Here is a 6,000-nt window from a genome sequence, read left to right on the forward strand (position 1 = left end):
CTCCCTCCCTTCCTTCCTTCCTTTCTTTATCTTTCTATCTTTCTAATTGAATCATAATTGATTGTACGTATCTGTGGGGTACAGCATTGAATATTAGTACCTGTGTGCAATATGTGATGTTTAAGACAGGATAATCACTATATTTATCAATATACAATGTAATCATTTTTTGTGGCCCTTTCCCAATTCTATTAAATATACAACAATATTAAGAAATTGGTAGAAATGAACGGGAGGTGGAAAAGACAGAAAGGGAAAAGAAGTTTTCTCAAGCAAACGTGGTGCGTGTGTGGGGCAGTTATAAGGCAAATGTGTAGAGCCTGGCAATATTTGGAAGGTGTTTATAGTAAATTGCATTTAGAGATAATGCTTATAAAATCTTAGCATAGTGCCTGGTATGCTAGCGCATTGTCTCAGGTGATGAGATAGGTGTAAATTCCTTCCCTGTCACTCACAGAGATAGAATAGCTTCAGAGAGTGGAGACATGGGGTGGAGAATGGGGTGGAGTGGAGAGAAGGGTTAGGAATTGAGGAGAATGTAATAAAATTTATTCATAAGTTACACATACCCTGGGTGGAGGATATTAATGTGATGAAAGTGGAATAATATATGTCCACTTCCCTCCATATTTAGCAAAGTCAAATAAAAATTGCGGTGTTTGAAATATTGATGCCAAGGTAGGGCTGAGTTTACCTAACCCTAAAACTGTAAAGCTCTCTACTGGATGCACAGCAGAAGCTTGTCATGCCACAGTTCTGTAGGTTTGTATTATTCTGGTAAAATGCATTTTCAGACAAATTGCTCAAAGATTTACTAAGTACCCAAACCCCCCCTGCAAAGAAATGCCGTGTTGTAAGATAAGACTAAAACTTTTAAAACTTTTGAATAAGACTAAAATTTGAAAGAAGATTAAAAAAGGAAGTGATTTGTTTATTAAAACACACACACACACACACACACACACACACACACACACACACACACACACACACACAGAGACGACAGTACACAGGGAAATGTAACCCACAGTCAGTGTCAGGAGAGTCATCAGTTGGAGAGGTGGGTGGCTGGATGACTAGTTAGTCCCATCTCTGTAGTCCTGAGATGCATCTCTTTATTGGAGCCTTTCTTCTATCTGCCATTGCCAATATCTAAACAAGATTATAATAAAATAGACCCATACCTGTTCTGGGGCTTTTGTTTTTGTTTCTTGTTTTCCTTTTAAGGCATGGCTTCCCTCTCTGGATCTGCAGGAGCCATCTCTCTCCCATATGCAGCCACCGAGGAAAACCCATGGTGCCCAGATTATCTCCATTGTTGACCCCAAGACCCAAATTCTATCTACACCTGCCTTGCGACAAGCTTGTCCTCCTTTAGAGAAGAAATTTCAATGTTTATTAATCAAACACTTACGTGCAATGCTTATTGACAAAACCTTGTCTTTTTAAAAATCAAGTCTTGTTAAGTTCTCATGGTCTATGTGACTATAGTTAATATTTTTTTTGTATATTCCAAAATAGCTTGAAGAGAAAAGTTTGAATGTCCTTAACTCAAAAAAATGATAAATTTTGGGGGTGATGGATATGCCAATTATCCTGATTTGATGTGCCCCATAAATATGTACAATTATTATGTGTCAATTTAAAAAGATAGTTTTCAAGATTAGCTAAGGAATAAAATATGCTCTTTTAAAAAACCAAAATTTAATTCATTAAAAAAAATAAATTCTGGAAATATACATGACACAGTGTATTACAAAGTAGATTTCTCAGTACGGATCATCTTGCCTGACTTTTTCTCTAGTTTCATCTACTATCACATTTCCCAAATATCCTATGTGGGTAACACACTGAGCTTCTCATCTTTTCACAATTTGGCCACACGGTTCATGACTCTGTGACCCTGCTCACTTCTCCTACCTGAAATGCCCTTTCTTTTCTCTTCTCTTCCTCACACCGTCTATTTATCCTTCAAGGCCCTGCCATAGATCAACTCTTTTTGAAGCTTCTCTGACTTCCACCTTCAGAAGAGTCATGCTTTCTTCTTTGCTTATTTGACACTTTGTAGGTACTTATAACATCCAACAAAGACATTTATTTACAATTTTGACTTCCCTAACTAGATTTTGAGTTCTGAAAAAGCAGTGATCTTTTTTCTCATTTAGTGTTTTCTCCTCCCCCCAACTCATTGTGGTACCTAGTATCTAAGTAATTAGTGGATAGTTTGTTGAACAATTATGCAATATATCAATGTTTAAAATATAGGAGTGATTTCAGTGATCCCTGACGGAGACCTTAAGAAAGTGGAGTGTCAGCTGAGAATAGGTTATAGAAAGTGTAATAGAATAGGTGTTGACATAGTCAATTCTGTTACTGTAAATTATTTTACAGCAGACGCTAGGAGCTCTGTTTTCCCACAGATAAAATGGGAATAAGAATCCAGATCCTTCTTACTTATTTCAATTGTTAAGAAGATCAAATGGAATATCACAGGCAAAAGCACTTTGTGAAGCATAGACCATCATATAATCAGCAGTGGTTACTATTATTATTATTAACTGTGATGATTACTGTAGGGCAATATATTGTCATATGTAGAAATTTTACAATAGATGTACCTCTTTCCTCTCCCCCTCTCTCCAACCTCCAAAATATCTAAAACACACACATTCATATACATGCTGACTATTTGCTAGTCTGAATCGTAGAGAATTGCTTATTGAGATCTTCCTGTAATACTACTTGACTACGAGGTTTAGACATAAATTTTGATGGACCTAGTTTCACTAGATCTATACCTCTAACCATACCAAAATCAACTCAAAATGGATCAAAGAGTTAAATATACATCCTGAAACAATAAAACTCCTTAAAGAAAACATACGGGAAACACTCCAGGACATAGGATTGGGTACAGATTTCATGAATACATCCCCAAAGCACAGACAACCAAAGGAAAAATAAACAAATAGGATTATATCAAACTGAAAAGCTTCTGCACAGCAAAAGAAACAATTAACAGAGTGAAAAGACAGCCAACAGAATGGGAGAAAATATTTGCAAAATATTCATCTGACAAAGGATTAATATCCAGAATATACAAGGAACTCAAACAACTTTACAACAAAAAAACAAGTAACCCAATTAAAAAATGGTCAAAGGAGTTGAATAGCCATTTCTCAAAGGAAGATATACGAATGGCCAACAGACACATGAAAAAATGCTCAACATCACTCAGTATTCAGGAAATGCAAATCAAAACCACTTTGAGATACCATGTCACTTGAGTTAGGATGTCTAATATCCAAAAGACTGAGGATGATAAATGCTAGTGAGGTTGCAGAGAAAAAGGAACCCTCCTACACTCTTGGTGGGACTACAAAATGGTGCAGCCTTTATGGAAAATGGTATGGAGGTTCCTCAAACAATTAGAGATAGATCTACCATATGATCCAGCTATCCCACTGCTGGAATATACCCAGAGGAATAGAAATCATCATGTTGAAGTGTTTATTGCAGCTCTATTTACAATAGCCAAGAGCTGGAACCAGCCCAAATGTCCATTATCAGATGACTGGATAAGGAAAATGTGGTATATCTACACAATGGAATACTACTCTGCTATAAAAGAGAATGAAATACTACTATTTGCAGCAACATGGATGGACTTAGAGAAAATTATTTTAAGTGAAATAAGCCAGACACAGAAAGAGAAATACTACATGTTCTCACTTATTTGTGGGAGCTAAAAATAAATAAATAAATAAATAAATGTACAAACAAACAATTCCTTGAACTTGTTAAGACACAAGTTCACAACAATTCCTTGAACTTGTTAAGACAAGTGAACAGATATGATGTTGATGGGTGGGGAGGGGGAAGAGGGAGGAAAGAAAGAGGAATTGTTAAAGTGACGTGAAAATCAACTACATTGTATATTGATAAAATAAAATAAAATAAAGTAAATTCTGATGGAGCTAAAGTTGCAAATACAAATCCATGGATGCTGAGAAATGATTTTTCAGACTGTAACTGTTGTGCTCTTTTCAGCAAATATTGATTGAGCAGCTTTTATACATGTGGCACTGTATCTGGGCAAGTCAAGGTAATTCCATGGAAAATGAAGCAGAGGGTGTGATCTAACTTTTCACCAGCATTGTCGGTGAAACAGTTCAAATTTATAATACAAGGTTTAATAGGAAGGTCTTGCTTAACTTGCTGTGGGAACGTGGACACAGAGTTCTCTGAATGCCATTTACCTGGGCTGAAGCAAGTAAAGAAGTATAGAAAACAGTTACAGGATACATTTTTGACTTAGAATGAAATCCTATCACTAATTAACCAAGTGGAGGAGACATATTCTGTACCAATGTTATGTCCAGAATTCTGGGCACCCTTGGCTCCCAGACAATTTTAGGGAGGGTAGGAGGTCAAGGACTGGGTGATTCTGGAAGGTATTGTTGGCCTGAAAAAGGCTGCCTGCTTTTCTAACAAGAACAGGAATCTGCCGTCTTTTCTAGGAGAAATATTATTAAAGTGTCAAGGCCTTAATTCCCCAAGTGTGTTCAGGTCTCTTAAAGTGAGGGGTGTTTATTCAAATTAGAGTACTGCTTTATTTTAATGGGAAAGTCTCTGCTTTCCAGTGGATCAATCCAGCTGACAAAAATGAGATGAAGTGGAAGAAAACAGCAGCCTGATTGATGTGGGCTCCTGTACATCACATGCCTCTTTAGGAGGAATTAGCATATTAGACAGGAGGGCTTGGAGAATTTTAATGTTAAGTTGATTAAAAGCCAAATAACTTGGTTTATTCGGAGGCCCCACAAGTTTCCTCTGAACTCTGATTGCACTGGTCCAGATGGTCTTTTTTGGCTGTGCTGTTCTCCACCACACATCCATCCAGCTACAGGATCTCTGCTCAACTCGGAGTGGAAGAACCTTCCCCCACCTCCTTCTGTGTTCCCACAAACGCTGCACCATCTCAGTGCTCAGTGAATGTGAAATAACCAAAAATGGCAATAACAGCCCTAGCTTGGCACATTCTTTTAGAAGTCTCGAACAGGGGACAGGAGATACTGAACTGGTTGCTAGAGGGAAAAAATGGGTCTTAAGATTTTCTTATTATAAATGATAATCATAATTACAATATATTATTAATATAATATCAACAATAATGACAGCAGTGCCTGGCAAGGTGTAGGCACTGGGCTGAGAAATTAAATACATTTCTGTATTTAACCTTCAACAGAATTTCATGATGTATGTGTGATTACCTTCATGTTACCGATGAGAAATAGCTCAAAGGGTTTAAGTGACTTGCCCCAAACTAACAAGTAATAGAACTAAGATTAAAACCCAAGTTTGTGTCATTCCAAAACATATGCTCTAAAACTTTATTCTAAACTCCTCTTCCATCCCATTGCTCATTATGGCTACGTGAAAAACATGAAAAATGATTTGGACCAAAGGAGCAAAATTCCCCAGTAGGAGAAGGTAAGGTGACAAGTTGGGAGCTGGAGTGAACAGACTGAAAATGAAGAAGGAAAGTAATACTATGTATTTGCATTCTGTCTCCTGAGCCCACTACCCCAAGGAATAGTGAATTTTGCCTCATTTGGGAAAGCCAATTATGCTAATAATAATGGTGATAATGATGGTCACATAGCTCCAGAGAAAATTTCCCCAGCTATTGAATAATACTCAAAATAGTATCAAGGTTCATTAACCATAGAATTTATAAATGCAATCCCTATATGCTGTGTCCTGGAAACATTAAATATCCTGAGAAACTGGTTGGTCTTGAATATGTCTCAATCTGTTCTACTTAAAGAATGGGAAACTAGAATTTTGTGCACTTCATTAGTTGCTGTTGAAATGGAAACCGAAGTGGTTTTTATTTGATAATGTCAACAACATTCATGTTCTCTTTTAGATTATCAGGCAACACAAGAAGAATGGAGAAATTAAAATTTTCATGTGCCATTTCCAGTCACCCTAGGA

The sequence above is a fragment of the Cynocephalus volans genome, chromosome 15, assembly GCF_027409185.1.
Source record: "Cynocephalus volans isolate mCynVol1 chromosome 15, mCynVol1.pri, whole genome shotgun sequence".
Lineage (NCBI taxonomy): Eukaryota > Metazoa > Chordata > Mammalia > Dermoptera > Cynocephalidae > Cynocephalus > Cynocephalus volans.